This window comes from Sorex fumeus, unplaced genomic scaffold, assembly GCF_029834395.1.
Source record: "Sorex fumeus unplaced genomic scaffold, SorFum_2.1 ptg000039l, whole genome shotgun sequence".
NCBI classification, from domain to species: Eukaryota; Metazoa; Chordata; class Mammalia; order Eulipotyphla; family Soricidae; genus Sorex; species Sorex fumeus.
In genome coordinates this window covers 26,839,616-26,857,801 of record NW_026606096.1, presented here as the reverse complement: position 1 = coordinate 26,857,801, position 18,186 = coordinate 26,839,616, and the positions used below count along the sequence as shown (strand labels likewise).

General features: G+C 47.9%; 1 protein-coding gene across 7 annotated transcripts in view; it reads left to right on the top strand.

The window, feature by feature from the left end:
- The window catches only part of TRIM2 (tripartite motif containing 2), a 154,212-nt gene that overhangs the window by 32,922 nt on the left and 103,104 nt on the right, over window positions 1-18,186 (top strand). The window contains exon 1 of one of the 7 annotated variants that reach the window (XM_056119197.1): window positions 10,774-10,903. The exons of 5 other annotated variants lie outside the window; for them this stretch is intronic. The gene's annotated coding sequence lies outside the window, so the exon portion shown is untranslated. Of the gene's footprint in view, window positions 1-10,773; window positions 10,904-18,186 lie in introns of those variants that run through there. One more of the 7 variants, XM_056119190.1, reaches the window with a different exon arrangement.

The following is an 18,186-nucleotide window of genomic DNA, read 5'->3' as shown; positions in this document are numbered from 1 at the left end:
GAAGGATTTTGTGTCTTTTTGTAGATTTTATTTTCCATGCACTGTTCTTAGTATTTTCCTCAGATTTGAGCTATTATAAAACTATATATTCTTTGACAAGTCTTCATCTAGACAGCTCCTCATTTCTTCTGTGTAAAATATCTATTAGACATCCTTGGACTGTCTGATACATGTCTAATGCCTGCATGCAGAGGCAGGAGTAACCCCTAAGCATCACTGGGTGTAACCCAAGAATGAAAGAGGAGAAGGAATAAAAGAACAAAGAAATAAAAGAAAAGAAAGGAAAAAAGAAAGAAAAGGAAGGAAGGAAGGAAGGAAGGAAGGAAGGAAGGAAGGAAAGAAAGAAGGAAGGGCCGGCAAGGAATGAACAAGAAATAACATTGCCTCCTTCATAACAAATTGCCAATAGTTCCTCCTTTGAGGTTGTACTACTTTATATTCTCTGAAACAATATAAGAGAATCCCATTTTCCCCACATCTTTTACAACTTTTGGTATGCTTCACCTTTTAGTTTAATAAGTTTATTTGTGGTCCACTCCTAGTGGTGTTTGGGGGACTTGTGGTGTTGGGAATGGAGCCTGGGGTTCCCACATGAGAGCATGCATTCTTGTCCTTTGAGTCATCACCCTGCCACTGTTAGACCTTGGTTTAGATATTCTGCTGGGTTTTGTAGTAGGATCTTGATTATTAAGTTTAGTTTTCACTTCTTGGATGATATTGAATCTCTCATTATGTGCTTATTATTTATTGGGATATTTTTTTTTTGTCAATGTCCAAATGTGTTGTCCTTTTTATGTGTTTTTTGGGCTACACCCAGAGGTTCTCAGGATTTACTCCTGACTCTGTGTCCAAGGAATCACTCCTGGAAGGGTTCTGGGGACCAGATGTGGTGCTGGGGGTCAAACCCAGGTCAGCCACATGCAAGAAATCCCTGTGTTCACTGCACTATCTCTCTGACCAATGTGTTGACCTTATTATAATTTGCTGTTTGTTTTCAAACTATTAAGATGGATGGTTATGCGGATGGGGTGGTCTAGACTCACTTCCTTGTCAGAGATCTGTTGCCATTTTCTTCCAGTCTTCATTTTCATTAGTATCTTATAGGACAGACTTTTAAATTTTTCTAAAGCTTTATATATTGATTTTGTTTCTTCATATTGTTTGTGCTTTTTGTTGTTCAAGAGGTTAACTATGAAAAGGAGACTAAACCTGACATTTATGCTGGGCCGAGAGGTAGGGTAGCGGTGAGGTGTTTCGAGTGTGCACCTTGCATATGCCCAGACTATGTTCGATCCCCAGCACCACACTGTCCTCTGAGCACCACTGAGTGTGGCCTTGGAAGCCCTCCACAACTTGGGGATGGAGCAAGTGACCTGGGTAATTCCGGGCATCTCAGGGTCTGAGTGGCATCATTTCTTTCATCCTTGCCCTGACCATGGGCTAGTTTGGCCGACAGTCCTGATGGGGATCCCCAGACCACCTGAGCCCTGCTCAGGGGGAACCTCATATTACAGTGGCCAGAAACACTTGAGGATCTGAGATTTCAGCTGAAGGGTAGGACACTTGCCTTGCGTACAATCAGCCTGGGTTAGATCCTGGCATCGTCTGTGATCCCCTGAACCCTGCCAGGAATTATCCGAGTGCAGAGACAGAAGTTAGCTATGAGCATAACTGGGTGTGCCCCTTCCCCCACCACCACACAAACCAAAAAAAAAAAAAAAAGGCAGCAAAAACACAAGATGGAACCGAGTTGGGATGGCGCCAGTCATGAGAGTCTTTCTGGGCAGGGGGAACAGAGCAAGGAGTTTGGAGACGCAACGATCACATCCAAGGAGATTGGGAGTTGAAGTGGGAGATTGGAAGTGGCAGGAGAAACAGAGGGATATAGAGTGAGAGAGATAATACAGCAATTAGACACTTCCTTTGCACGTGGCTCACCCAGATTCCATCCCTGGTGCCCCCATATAGTCTCTTGAGCCCCACCAGGAGTGATCCCTGAGCAGAGAGCCAGTATTAAGCCCTGAGTACTGCTGGGTATGACCTATAAACTGAAATCAAACAACAAAAAAGAAGTAGAGAGGCATACCATTGAGATAGGGATATGGAGGACCATCCGTGAAGGGAGAGAAACCTAAAGGAACTATAAGAGGCTTAATTGGTGTTTGCCCTCATTTCAGCTAGTTTAGGAGCAATTGGAGAGCATTGGCCCAACATCGTATTATATGAGAATGTACTTGGAATAGGGTCTTGGCAGATGTAGTTAATATGAGGGCTTCAAGATGAAATCTGTAGCACTGTCCTCCCATTGTTCATCGATTTGCTCAAGCGGACCCAGTAACGTCTCCATCGTGAGCCTTGTTGTTACAGTGTTTGGCATATCGAATACGTCACGGGTAGCTTGCCAGGCTTTTGCCGTGCGGGCGCGATACTCTCGGTAGCTTGCTGGGCTTTCCGAGAAGGGCGGAGGAATTGAACTAGGGAAAGCCGGACTGGTCGCGTGCAAGGCAAGCGCCCTACTGCTGTGCTATCGCTCCAGCCCAAGATGGAATCATTCTGGTTTAATGTCCTCCTACGACAAGGAAGGAGAACAGTCTCCCAGAAGGAAAGTCTTGTGAAGAAGGAGGCAGGGATTGGATTAATACAGCCAAGATGAAAAATGCCATGAACTACAAGAAGAGAAGCATGGAACAGATCCTCTTAGGAAAAACTCTAGAAGGAACCAACTTTGTTAATGCCTGATTTTAGACTTCTGGCTTCCAGAACTGTGAAAGAACATGATTTTTTCTGGTTTCAGTGGTCTAAGCTTATAGTAATGTTTCAGTAGCTCTAACAAATGAATGCAGTGCCTGTTGGGATGCTTCTTCCATTGTATCCTTAGCTCTGTGTTTTATTCTGCTGCTTGTATTTCCTTTTTTGGAAATAATCTTATTAATTTACTCTGTGGGCATTTGATTGTCTTTGTCTAGGTGGGTCAACTTTGTACTGTCTCGTACATGAACTTTTCTAAGTTTTAATTTCCTCATGTGTCAAATAACTGTGAATGCAATCTGGGACTGGTTGGGAGAATTTAATGGTTTAATAGTTGAAGAATACATAGCAGATGCTGTATCTATCATGTTGCCCTTGTTACTAAGCTCCAGTCCTGCTTCTAAAGCGGTAGCTCTGTGTGTAGTTTCTTTAAAATAAATGTTAATTATCTTCCATTATTTGGATTATTGGTGAAAACATGGGATTACTCCTGGTTCTAGAACAACCCTTTTATTTATTTACTGGTGTTTGTCGCATAGCCATCAGTGTTCAGGGCTTACTTCTGGCTCTTTGCTCAGGGATCACTTCTTCCAAGCTCAAGGGACCAGATGAAGTATCAGGAATCAAACCCCAGTCTGATGCATGCAAGACAAGTTAGAACAACCCTCTATTATAGCTCCTGGGGTTAATCCTGAAGGAGGTCTTCAGCAACCCCCTTCCTGGTCTTTACTGAGCGGTCTAAAGTCTTTACCAACTACTTGAAAATCTTTGAGGTCTTGCAGCTTGTTATAGTTTAGCTTTGTAGACTATATATTGGGCAAAAAAGATCCAAGACCACCATTTGTCCTCTTATGTAAGCCAACCAACTGCTCTTTTCTATGGCAAGAGTTTGATTTTAGGCATAATTTTACAAATGCGAGTTACTGGCCCTTGGGGACACAGCTAAAAATATAGGAGGCCTGCAGAAGTCCATCAGCGTGGTTAGAAAAACAAAAGTACTTTCTGCTACCATTGGCTACAAGAGTCCTTCCTGTTCATGGCTCAAGAACTATAAATCTGATTTAAACCCTTCCCATCACACTCTGTAAAAAAGTAGAAGGAAATCATATAGAATTATACATAGTGAAACATCCACATAATTAGTTCTAAATTGCCTCAGCTACAAAGAATAGAGGCATTTAAGAACAATCAGAGTTTACTGGAGCATGTTTAAAATCTTTCACCTCTTAAATAAGTCATGGGTTCATCTAAGTGAGAAAGCAGAAGAAAATCAAGCAGTGTCAATCTCAAGAAAGATGTGGCTTTATTCCTTCCAGTGACAAAGCCCTACAGTGTTACAGATGGTTCAGTCTTCAGCTTCTACTCTTAATTTTTAAATTGAATTTCATTTTCTTTATTTGGGGGCCATATTCGGTGGTACTCAAGGTTTACTCTTGGCTCTGCGCTCAATGTAATGCCAGGAATCTCACCTGGGCAGTTGCACGAAAGGCATCTGCCTTACCTGCTGCACTCTCTCTCCAACCCCAAAACTCTTTACTAAGTCATACTGCCTATGCATCCCTTTTGTTTCCTTTAAAAAAAGAATTTTAAGGGGCTGGAGTGATAGTTCAGCATTTGCCTTGAATGAGGCTTCCCTGGGTTCAATCCCAGAACCATATACAGTCCTCTAAGACTCCATCAGGAGTGATCCCTGAGTGCAGAGCCAGGAATAAGCTCTTAGTAGAGTCATATGAGATTCCTTAGGAATCTGACCACTCACCCTAGTATTTTTCCAATGACTTCTGCTATAACTATAACTATAACTATAACTATAACTATATATAAATACCTGCTTGGATTGGGGCTGAGCATCCTCCACCCAGATCCTCCATCTTCCAGTAGGCAGGAGTCACACCCACCAACTGACCCCCAGCGCAGTGTAATCCCATCAACGACCAATACCCAGAGACTATAAAACCCAGCTCCTGGAAGCACATCTTATAATCTCATTCTTACTTTGGACAACCTGGCAGGCTACCGACTGTAACCTGCCCACACGGCAGAGTCTGGCAAACTCCCCATGGTGTACCCTGTATGCCAAATACCAGTAACAATGATAGGTCTCATTCTCCTAAACCTGAAAGAGCCTTGAATATGGCACTTTTTAAAATCTAGGATGAAGGAGATGTTACTGGTGCCTGCTTGAGGTAATCGACAAACAACAGGATGATTGTGATTGTGATATATGTGTATATATATATATAATATATATATATATATATATGGTTTGGGGCCACAGCCAGTGGTACTCAGGGCTTTTTCCTAGCTCTACTTTCAAGCATCACACCTAGAGGGCTCAGGAGACCATATGGGGTATTGGGATGGAACCTACCCTCGATACTATCCTTTTAGCTCCTAGTAACTTTATTCAATACACCAAAGCCTTATGTTACATGAACTCTTGACATAAAAATAGTTTTTTTGTGTAAAAATATATGTATATATTTTAAAATATCAGTAGAAAAATTAATGTTTTACCTCCAGTACAGTATTTTGGATGTTGCCGAATTGGGGGCTTGATAAAGAGTGCCCCGGGGGATTGTGAGTGTCATTAATTGGGACTCTGACTTTTCAGAAGGGTTGGGTTAAACTCTGCTTCTGGGTAATTGAAGCTTTAAGTTGCCAAGAAGGGGTGACTAAGAGGTAGCTGTTTTGGATCAAGGGTAACATTTTAATGGAATGAGAGCATCTCAATGAACATACGGTCATTTTCTGAATTGCAGTGTCTAATGGTTTGAAATTTAGGAAGTAGTGATGTCATCTTCTTTTGTCTTTTTGTTTAGTTTTTGGGGCCACACCCAGCCATGTGCAGGGTCTGCACTCAGGAATCATTTTGGCGGCTCTCAGGAGACCATTCCCCTTCTTTTTAAAAACACAGACACTGGGCTAGAGAGAGAGCATGGTGGGTAGGGCACTTGCCTTCTACATGGCTGACTTAGGTTTGATCCCTGGCACCCCCATATAGTTCCTTGAGCACTGTCAGGAGTGATCCTTGAGTATAGGTCCAGGAGTAAGCCATGAGCACTGCCACATTTAGATCCACAATTAAAAAAAAAAAGAATATACATTGCCTCTGTAGTTATTTTGTGTATTATTTTTATAATAGCAGTAGATTAGAACCAGGAGGGGATTGTTGAGAAATAAAGAGACCTGGAAGTAAATCAGGATATGTCAGGCAACTGGACGTTAGTGCTACTGGTTGTGTTATTTATTTGTTTATTTTGGCAGGGGGATGGTGTGGGAGGAGGCGGTAGGCTACACTCGGTGGTGCTCACAGGTACAACTCTCAGTTCCGCGCTGGAGAGTCACTCCTGGCTGTGCTCTGGGATCTCTTCGTACCAGAGATCAAACCAGGGCTGGCTACAGGCAAGGCAAGACCCTCAACCCTTGTACTATTTCTCCAGCCCTAGTTGTGTTTCCTGAACAATGAAATTCCTGGCAACGTCTTCTGTTTTCACAGTTTCCTCTTTATCTTCAGTCCATTTCCTGGTACAATTTCCCAAAAGCTCACCTGTATTCAAATGAAGTCCAAATCTAGTCCTTTCTAGGTTGCAGCCTGTGAATCTCGTCCTTACTGGTTTTTAATAAAATACACAATGAAAGAAGTAGCAAACGCTGTGAAATGTGAATATCATTTGTAGGCCATTATAATCGAGGTTTCCAGAGAACAGGAATAATCCCTCAGAGGGACGGAATTAGACATCTACCTAGTCAAAGATTAACTAAGGTGAGTTTCTTAGTTATCTGTGTGTAGAGTAGTAGAGAGAACTCTGGACTAGCAGTTCAGGGCTTTGAATCCGTGTCCTGGTTCCACCACTGTCTCCCTATATTACTCTGGGCCAAGTCATTTCAATTTTGGAGTTTTGTTTGTTTGGTTTTGGTTTTTGGACCACTCCTTGCTGTGCGTAGGACTTACTCCAGGCTCTGTTCTCAGGGATCACTCCTGGTGGGGCTCAGGGGGCCCTAGGCAGTGCTGGGGATCAACCCAGGTTGGCCATGTGCATGACAACCCCTCACCCTCTGTGTCTCCAGCCCCAAAGCATTTCACTTTTCAGGGTATTGAATTTCCCTCTGAAAAATGAGATTATCTAGAAATCTCAATTTCTCAAGTTCTGTGGTTGTTTTCTCAAAATAAAACTTTACAAGTTCAACAGGTTGGTTTTGTTTCTTCCCTGATTTGTGTGTGTCTCCCCAGTCACCCAGTCCTTGCCCAATAGAAAGAGAGCTACATTGCTCTCCTTTGAAGTCTATTTTTTGGGGTTTGGTTTTGGGGTCTAACTTGGTGACACTCAGGCATATTCCTGACTCTGCACTCAGAAATTATTCCTGGATGTGCTTGGGGAACCATGCGGGATGCTGGGGCTCAAACCCAGATTGGCCGTGTGCAAGGCAAATGCCCTACCCACTGCACTATCACTCCAGACCCTCCCTTTGGAAGTCTAAAAGATTTTTGTATAATTCAGTCTTACTGATTTTTGCTTTTCAAAAGTTGTTTTTTGGGGGCTGGAGCAATAGCACAGTGGGTAGGGTGTTTGCCTTGCACACACATGGCCAACCCGGATTCGATTCCCAGCATCTCATATGGTCCCCCGAGCTCCGCCAGAAGTAATTCCTGAGTGCAGAGCCAGGAGTAACCCCTGAGCATTGCTGGGTGTGACACAGCAAGCATAAAAAAAAAAGTTATTTTTGTTACTGAGGTATCATTGTTTTTTTGTTTTGTTTTGTTTTTTCTTTTGGATCATACCCGGTAATGCACAGGGGTTACTTCTGGCTCTGCACTCAGGAATTACTCCTGGTGGTACTCAGAGGACCATATGGGATGCTGGGAATTGAACCCAGGTCAGCCACGTGTAAGGCAAATGCCCTACCCGCTGAGCTATCACTCCAGCCCCTCATTGTTATTTTTTAAAATTATTTTTGGGTCACATATGGCAGGGCTCAGGGATTATTTCTGACTTTGTACTCAGGAATCACTTTTGGAGAGCATGGGGCACCACATGGGATGCTGGGAATTGAACCTGGGCCATATGCAAGGCAAGCACCCTACCCATTGTACTATGCCCTGGCCCCGGAGGTATCATTATTTACAACAACGATACTGATGCTTCGGGCATGCACGTTAACTGTGCCACACCCAACCAATTTATGCCAACCTCCCTCCATCCCTGTAACTTGTAACTTCTGACTCTCCGCAAACTTTACTAGTAACCTGCTGTTGATCAGAAGGCTTCTTGATCAGATATTTTTGTATTACTCATTATTAATATTGATTGGTATAGTTTACAACACTCTCGAAGTCATTTGCCAGCTGCAGAACTATTGCCCTAATCTAGATCCTGCACACTTGTCCCAGGATCCTGCCCCGCCAACTTCCCCGGACTCCTCAGCTTTCAGAGCTGTTGATTATGTTGTTTGCCTTGGAGGTTATCTAACCCCTTCCTATCATATAAAGTCAATTAGTTCGTATTTTGTATGTTGCATGTATTATGTCACGGGGAGTTTGCCAGACTCTGGCAAACTCCCCGTGGCGTACCCAATATGCCAAATACCAGTAACAATGATGGGTCTCATTCTCCTAAAGAGCCTTGAATATAATCTCAGGTCTAGGATGAAAGAGACGTTACTGGGGCCTGCTCGAGGCAATCGACGAATAACAGGATGATTTGTGATTGTGATTTGTGATGTATTATGTTGTGTAAGCTTGTCATAAGGAAGCTTCAGAGAAGAAAATGTCTAAAGATCCTTCAGAAGGAAGCTGAGCAGACAGCTCATGGGGCTGGCTCAAGGCTCTGCATTCTGAGTCTGGGGTTCAATCTACAACACTGTATTGCATAGTGCGCTGAGCTTTGTTGGGAATAAATCACAAGCCGAGCTAGGAGTGCTTCCTGAGCGCTGCTGGGTGTAGCCCCAAAACCAGAAGGGGGAAAAATGATAAGGGAGGAGCCGGAGAGATAGTGCAGTGGGTAGGGCGCTTGTCTTGCACACAGGCAGTTGACCTGGGTTCGATCCCCGGCATTCCATATGGTCCCCTATTTACTGCAAGGAGCAGCACTGGGTGTGGTCCCCCCCAAAAGTTAAAACAAACCAAAAATTATAAGGGAAAGAAATATCTCAGTGGTGCAGCTCTGTAATGCTATAAGTTTCCAGGTCTGTTTACAACTGAATCATCTATCAGAATCTACGACAGTATCGTCTTACATGATACAACACACTGTAGGTGATACAGGTATTACTCACACTTGACATCAAAAATGAAAAGATGGACTGAGGAGATGGCTCTAAAGGGTTTGAGCACATGCTTGATTTACACCTGATAATATTGATTTTAAGCAGCCACGTGTAGGTTAGCACATATTGTTTGTGCATGAGCTGTCTAGATTTAAAGTCTGAGCTAGGCATACTGTTCCTTGAAATCCTTCCTTCCTTCCTTCCTTCCTTCCTTCCTTCCTTCCTTCCTTCCTTCTTTCCTTTCTTTTTTCCTCTTTCTTTTTCTTTCTTACTCTTTTTTATTTCCTGCCATTTTTCTTTTCTTCTTTGGTTTCTGTATCACAGCGGGCCAGAGCCCAAGGCTAACTTTTGGCTGTGCTGGGAGGGACATCAGACAGGTGGTACCAGGGTTGAACCCGGAGCTCTGGCATGCAAAGCACACACACAGATCGCTGAGCTTTCTTTCCGGCCCCCAAATGCCATGATGCCACCCTCCATCTTAAACCCTCTTTCTTTCTTTCTTTCTTTCTTTCTTTCTTTCTTTCTTTCTTTCTTTCTTTTTCACTGTCACTGTCCTCCCGTTGTTCATCGATTTGCTCGAGTGGGCCCAGTAATGTCTCCAGTGTGAGACTTCTTGTTACTGTGTTTAGCATATCGAATACGTCACGGGTAGCTTGCTAGGCTTTGCCATGCGGGCGACATATTCTCTGTAGCTTGCCGGGCTCTCAGAGAGGGGCGGAGGAATCGGACCTGGGTCGGTTGGGTCGGCCACATGCAAGGCAAAAGACCTACCCACTGTGCTATCACTCCAGCCCAAAGTATACTGGTAAGGTAAAAAAAGGTAAAGGCCCTCCCGTTGATCGTCGATTTGCTCGAGCGGGCCCAGTAACGTCTCCATTGGAGACTTTGTTGTTACTGTGTCTGGCATATCGAATACTCTCGGTAGCTTGCCGGGCTCTCCGAGAGGGGCGGAGGAATCGAACTCGGGTCGGCCATGTTGGCCGCTTGTAAGGCGAACGCCCTACCGCTGTGCTATCGCTCCAGCCCAAAGTATACTGATATAATAATATTATTATTCTATTATAGTGTAATGCCAAGCCTACAGTGCAGGCAAAGATCATCATAATTGAGGCCAAAGTGATAGGACATCATGCAGGGCTTCCTCCCTGCTAGGGGCCGACCCAGGTTCAATCCTCGACAACCCACATGGTCCCCCAAGCACCGCCAGGAACAATTCCTGAGTGCAGAGCCAGGTCACACGGGGTGTGACCCAAAAAGCAAAGCAAAAAAAAAAAATCATCATAATCTGTTTTATTCACTTTCTACTTTACCATTTGCAACGGCACTTGGCCAGGGAAAATTTTGAACAGTGGGAAAGTCCAGAGTTCTGCTTTTTATTTGCTCTTTCTTATTATTGCTTTTAATTGGTTTTGGGGTAACACCTTGGTGATGCTCAGGGGTTCCTCCTGGCTCTGCTCTCAGGAATCTTTCCTGGGATGTTTAGGGGACCATATGGGGTGGCTAGTCGGCTGCATGCAAGGCAAGGTCTTACCTGCAATGCTATCTCCCCGGGCCCTTGAACCCCCGTTCCTCCTGTTGGGCCTTGAAGAGGAGGACCCTGCCCTGGCCCTGCGGTGCTCCTCGAGCTCCTCCTCCCTCCTTGACAATGAAATCCAACACCTTCAGCCAACAGAGCCGCGGGAGGCCGGTCATTGGCTCCCACTGTCCCTGACACCGCGAGCCCCCGCCCCTGGGGCTGGCGCTGACCGGCCTCCTAGATTTTCCTGAGGGCCACCCTTTCACGGGCTATAATGGGCCCGATTGTCCGCTGGCCTCCGGGAGAGGAGTCCCTGCGTCCGAGGCGGCTGGGGCCCGGGCCGGGCGCGCGCCAGGCGACTATGGAACTCGGGTAAGGAGTTGCTGGGGGCGACCCTGGCCTGGGCACCGTCCCGGCCACGCCGCGGCGGACGCGTTGCTGGTTTTCTCCCGTGTTTGCCTGTCCAAGGAGGACATCGGCTGTCAGGAGGGGTGCTGACCAGGCTTCCGCGGGGTGATGTCTGCCCGGAGAGCGCAGAGGCAAATCTCCTGCAGCCGGTGCAGCCCGGCCGGGCGGGCGCGTTTCTGGAAGGGGGCGAGGAGCCGGCGCCGAGCAAAGGGCTCCCAGCGCGGGGGCGGGGTCGGAGCCGGCTGTAAAGTTTTAGGGCCCCCATAAAAGTGCTCAAAGGGTACTGTGGTCCCAGGCACCGGGGGCGCAGAAACGGGCCCGACAGCAACCAGAGTCTTTGTCCTTGACTCCCCGGAGAGAAGTCGGGAGTCAGTGCTGGGCTGGAGGGCAGTGGAACCGGAAATGCCCGGGCCAGCCCACCTGGGTGCTTTCTGGTTCTTGGCTGGGCAGGTGTCGGTGGAGGAGGCGGGGCTCTCACCGTCTAGGTGGGGTGCCCCCTTTGGTGTGGGTCGGACACCTATCCTAGGGCACCCCGGGGTGCCGGGGTGCTCAGCAGGGGCGCTGCATCCAAGGCCCCGGAGGTGTTTTGGTCCCCCACCCACCCGTGGCAGCTCTGATGGGAGCATCTTGTCCTTTCTGTTGAGCCTTGGGCTGTGGGCTGGGTTTGGTATTAACCAAAGCCCCTGCGGGCAGAGCAGAGCGCAGGAGGATCAGGAAACTTGCCTCCATCCTTCTTAAATCTCCCCAGCTCTGTTCATCTCCAGGATTTGTGCCGCTTTGGGGCCCTGTGGATAGTACGGTGCATAGAGCGTTTGCTTTGCTGGCGCCCTACTGGCATCCGATATGGTCCCCCGAGGCAGTAATTCCTGAGTGCAGAGCCAGGGGTAACTAACCCCTGAGCATGGCCACATGTGACCCAGAAAGCTCCCCACTCCAAAAACAGCAATAACACAGATGTGTAGCCTTGCAAGCCCACATGTTTTGGGAGCTGGAAGTGGGGGAGGGTAGTAAATCTAATGATGCAAAGGTGATTTGTGTATGAAAACTCACAGACCCCCTTCGGAGCGCCTGGGGGCAGTGGTGAGCTGCCTCAGGGAGGTCTTGGGCAGAACTTGAACCTGTGTCCATCCAGAGGTGAGCCGGGGGAGGACAGGTGTGAAGACCCCCCCACTGACCACCTAGGGAGCTCCCTGGGCCCCTCACACTCCACCTGCCTTCAGATCATGCTTCTCCCAATCCTGGCAGGACCAGGTGGAGCCAGGATGGGGTGAACCCGAGCCCCACCCCAAGCACACAGCAGTTTCCTGGCTCCTTTCACTGCCAGCTGGTGGGCAGGTTGGTGGGCGTGCCCCACTCCTGGGCATTCGGACCCGGCAGCATATTTCAAGTGCAGCCTTTACCTATACGAATGCCCTTTCTGTACATTTCTTGATTTTTTGGAAGTTTTTGAGCCACCCTAGTTGTGCTTAGGGCTTACTCCTGGCTCCGTGCTCAGGGATCACTCCTGGCAGAGGTCAGGAAACCATATGGGGTGGCAGGGATCAAACCCAGGTCAGCAGCATGCAAGGCAAGCGCCTTATCCACTACCTACCTTTTAAAACCAGGTACTCCTTCCCTCCCCCCTCCCCCCCCCCCCACACACACACAAACTGCAAGCTCTGCTGTCTGTGGTCCAGGACATTAGGGGGACTCAGGAAAGATGCAGGTGAGTGAGAAGAAAGTGAGCTCACAGCTCCTGGAGGGGTGTGGGAGACTGGGACCTGCCTCTTCTCACCTTAAGACACCTGCCCTGAGGGCGTCATCTCAGCTGCAGTCTCAACTCTTAGAGAATGTTTGCTGGCTCAGAGGGTTTGAACACACACACACACACACACACACACACATACACACACTCATATACACACAAAGACACATACACAGACGCACACATACACACAGACACAGACACTCACATACACACACAGACACATAGACACATACACATAGACACATATACACAGATACACACATACAGAGATACACAGACACACACACATACACACACAGACACACACATACACACAGAGACACACAGACATACACACAGACACATACACACACTCACATACTCATACACACAAACACAGACACATAAACATAGATACTCTGACACACACATACACACATACACAGACACACACATGCATACACACTGACACACATACAGACACTCACATACACATACACACAAACACATAGACACATAGACACATACACACAAACACACATACACAGATACATACATACAGAGATACACAGATACACACATACACACAGACACATAGACACACAGACACACACATACATACAGACACACACAGGCAGAGATACACAGACACACACACATACACACATATACACAGATACATAGACACACAGATACACACATACATACAAATAGATACATACACACAGACACACACACACACACACACACGCACGCATATACACACAGACTCTCAGCTGGCACTTCCCTGCAGAAACCTGACCAGCTGGAAGCGCCTGAGGCATTGCAGCTGTTGTGCAAAGATAACTTTGGTGAATTCCTCTGACCACAAATTCCTAGACATCACCCGGGACCCGGGGCCACCTTGGACTTCACAGCTGTTCCAGAGTTGCGGAGACTCTAGTCCAGCGAACTGACTCAACCCTTAAATCCGGTATTGTCTGTTGCTCCCTCAAGCCTGAGCCACAGAAACAGGCGCAGAGCATGCTAAAAAGCTGGAGGCATGTAACCTGTGTTCCCTGCCCTGGCACTGTCACTGGATAAATTTCCTCCCCCAATGCAACAGGCAACATTGTTTAAACACAACTTGGAAGCTGTGATGTGTTCAGAACTTTGTACTGTAAGAGCAGCTCATGTGCTTCCCGAGGTATTTTGAAATAACTTTGCAAGATGTTCCTGGTTGCAGTGTTGAGTAATTTAATTTGAAATGCAAGCCCTCAGCCAGAGAGATAGTACAGGACTCTTGCCTTGCCCGTGGCCAACCTGGGTTCAATCCCTGGCACCCCTTCTGGTCCCCAGAGCCCCACCAGGATCTGTGAGTGAGCCCAGAGCCAGGAACAAGCCCTGAGCACTATGGGGTGTGGCTCAAAGACAAATAGAAAGAAAAGGAACAGAAGAGCTTTGGGTAAAGCTTTGGGAGGGCCTCTATCTGTTGCACAAGTCCCGTGAAATCCTCAAGCCTGTCGCTTTCCCAGGGGACAGCGGCTTCCTGGTGTCCAGGTACAGCTGGGAGAGCCAGCCGGGAGAGCCAGCGCCCTGGGTGTTCCCTGGTGGGAGCGGACATAGGAACCAACAAGGGTTCTCAACTGCAGCTCCTGACCCAGCCGGCCCCTTTCCCTTTCATGATTCTATCATAAGCGCATATGTAATCGGGAACCAGAGATGGTGGGAGGGGGCCCTGTTTGGCTTGCAGCCAACTCAGTTCCATCCCCAACACTGAGTACCGTCCCCTAAGCCCCGCCAAGAGTGATCCTTGAGCACAGAGCCAGGGGTAAGCTCTGAGCACCAGGTATGGTCCTAAGACCAAAAAAGCACATGTAGGGGTCTGGAGCAATAGCACAGCGGGTAGGACGTTTGTCTTGCATGCGGCCGACCTGGGTTTGGTTCCCAGCATCCCACATGGTCCCCTGAGCACCAGTAGGAGTAATTCCTGAGTGCAAAGCCAGGAGTAACCCTTGTGCATCGCACATGTAAACAGCAGTGCAAACAGGAGAAAACAGCAGTGATCAGCGGTTTCTAAGAAATGCCACCCTACCTGTCTGCTCCCGGGGAGGGTCACTGAGCCCAGATACTCTGTGTTTTCTGGATGTCCTGGGGCAGCACATGTGCTCACGAAGTGTCCACTACGGAAGGAGAGTGGAAGGAGCCCTGAGCAAGGACTCGGTCACTTCCAGACACCCCTTGAACTGGGACAAAGAAAGTGTCAGGGGGCTGGAGTGATAGCACAGCTGGTAGGGCATTTGCCTTGCACGTGACCGACCCGGGTTTGATTCTGAGCATCCCATATGGTTCCCCGAGCACCGCAAGGAGTGATTACTGAGTGCAGAGCCAGGAGTAATCCCTGAGCATCACTGGGTGTGACCCAAAAAGAAAAAAAATGTCAGGTCTGAGGGAGCAGTATCTCTTCCCATGGTTGGCATAGGCTGTGAGCCTAGGGCCACCATTGTCGCTGAACCTCAGGGGGCGTGGGGCCATGACTGTTACTATTTGGGGGACCCGGGGCTCCTAGAGCAGAAGTCTACCTTGCTCTCACAGACCATGCCCACGGGGCCCTCCCCAGACCCTCTGCACACAGGGGTGGGCTGGGGCACAAGTGTCCTGTGTGGCCTTTGAGGGGTGGCTTCTTTGGGGCAAGCAGATGGCAGAGGGACCCAAGATCAGTTGGCATCGAACTGAGTGACCACGTGGCACGGTTCTTCTCTGGGATTTGGGTTCAGTGGATTGGAGAAACTGCTCAGTAATGGCCTACAGATTTCCAGGCCTGGGTGCTCGAGAGTGAACGCGCCATTGATGTGTGCCCGCATCCCCGTGAAAAGCTTAGCAGGGGCTCTTAGTGCAGTACCCCCACCCCACCCTCTCTGTGCATGGAAATATGTCTTCTGCATTCTCTTGAATCTCTGGAAGCCCGGAGCCCGTGGGGTGCCTGGATGCAGGAGGAGTTGGGCAGCGCACTGGGGACATGTGTCCTGGTCCTTGTCCTCACTTTCCACACTGTGGTCACCATGTTGGGAGTTTTTCTCTGGGGCCTGTGGAGTCAGAGCAGCACGTGCCCTGCTGCCCGCGGGACTGTCCATTCCAGTGACTTCTTTTGTGGTTGTGCGCGCAGCCGCCACAGACCATGCCCACGGGGCCCTCTCCTGGTCTCTGCCTTTCTCAGGTTCTTGAAGTTCCCCAGGGAACTCGGAGTTCCTGGTTCCATTCACCCGCCCCTCCAGGGTGCTGACTTCCTCAGTCACCAGCTGGGGCACTGAGTGTGAAACATCAGCTGTCAGCAACAGCTTGACTCATTGACTCAGCACCAGCTGGATGCCGGGGGAGTGTGCCAAGGGCCCGACGTGTATCCGTCACCCTCGCAGGTAGGCATATTAGCCTCTATCTTCAGATGAGGGAATGGAGACTCAGATTGAAAGGAAATGGTTCAAGCTGGCATCACTGCTCCAGGGCAGGCTGGCCTATATTTCTGTTTTCTTCTGGGGCCCCCTCCTGACTGTGGTTGGGGGACCATGTGCTGTCAGACAAAGCAGGGGCTCCGTTTGCACCCTCTCCCCGGCCCTTGGCCTCTCTTTATCTTTGATGTCACCCTCAGGAGTGTGTGATAGTCTTTACATATGGGTCCACAGGAGTATCTGGATTTATCCCCCATGTACTTTTCTCTATTCTAAAGCAATCTTTGAAGGTTTTGCAATAATAAACAATAATACCTAACATTTGCAAACATGCTATGTCACAGGGATGATTTTAAGTTCTTTTGGGGGGCCAATGAGAGGCTGAACCACACCCAGCATTGCTCAGGGCTTACTCCTGGCCATGTGCTCAGGGGTCACACTTGCAGTGCTCACAAGACCATATGTGGTGGTGGGAATTGAACCAGGGTCCTCCACAGGGAAAGCAAGGACCTTAACCCCTGTACTATCTCTCCAGCCTCTCTCTTTCTCTCTCTCTTTCTTTCTTTCTTTCTTTCTTTCTTTCTTTCTTCTCTTTTTGGGTCACACCCACCGATGCTTAGGGGTTACTCCTGGCTCTGCACTCAGGAATTACTCCCTGTAATACTTGGGGGACCATATGGGATGCTGGGAATTGAACCCTGGTCAGCCATATGTAAGACAAATGCCCTACCTGCTGTACTATCACTCCAGCCCCTTCAATTTCTTTTTACATTGGAACTAATTTATTTTTTGAAGTTTATATGTATTTATTTATTTTTTAAGTTTTAGGCAGAGGCCCAAGACACAGTGGTTAGGGTACTTGCCTTGCATGCTGCAGACCCAGATTTGATCCTTGTCACTACATGTGGTCCCCTGAGCACCTCCTGGAATAATTCTTCCCCCGCCTCCACCGGAGTAATTCTTCAATAAGCTTCCTACTAAAGACCAGTTTTGTTTCAGTTGCCTTTGGGAATGTGTTTCTTTACTCTGTTTCTTTATATTCCTTATATGAGGGAGATTATTGTTTTCTGTCCCTCTTCTTCACCCACCATGATATGCTCTAGAACCATCCACATAGCAGCCAATTCAGTGATTTCATCTTTTCCTATAGCTGAGTAGCATTCCACTGTGTGTATGAACTGTTACAGAAATCCGACCAAGAATCAGGCACACACAAGTGAGAGATGAGAGCGAGCTAGCCCTAATTATGCAAGCAGATTCAACATGGCTGATGCCAATATAGGTCGAGTCACAAATACACTTTGCACAGAGCTTACTTAGGTTAGAGACAGGAGACACCGATTCTATGAGAACAGTTTTCTCATCGGACATACACAATGGTTACTAACATCTGTAATGCTTGGTATAATCTGTAGCACTGTAGCACTGTCCTCTCATTGTTCATCGATTTGCTCGAGCGGGCACCAGTAATGTCTCCATTGTGAGACTTGTTCTTACTGTTTTTGGCATATCAAATATGCCACGGGGAGCCTCCTAGGCTCTGCTGTGGGGGCGGGATACCCTTCGTAGCTTGCCGGGCTCTTTGAGAGGGATGGAGGAATCGAACCTGAGTTGGCCATGTGCAAGGTAAACGCCCTACCCGCTGTGCCAGTGATTTTGGGGGGGGGGGTGGAGGGGGTCACACTCAGTGGTGCTCAAGGATTTCTTCTGGCTCTGCACTCAGGGATCATTCTCAATGATGTCTGGCCATATGCAAGGCAAACTCCCTACCCGTTGTCCTATTGCTCTGGCCCCTGTAATCAGTGATTAATGCATTCTGTTTTAAGTTCCATGTAGACATTTTCTAGTTCTGTCCCTGCTCAAACGACCACATGACATGGGTCTGGCTCTTCTGCTCTGTTCTGGTGGAAACTTTGATTTATGACCTGTTCATCTCGCCCACCTCCGAGAATGGGTCACTCAGAGATCCTGTCTCGAGTCCGCGCTTCTGCTCCTCACTGTCCCCCTGCAGTGCCGTAGCTCCTTTATCCACTCCTCAGTTCTTGGCACTTGAGTTGTTTCCAGATTTGGGCTATTGTGAATAGCATTGAGCATCG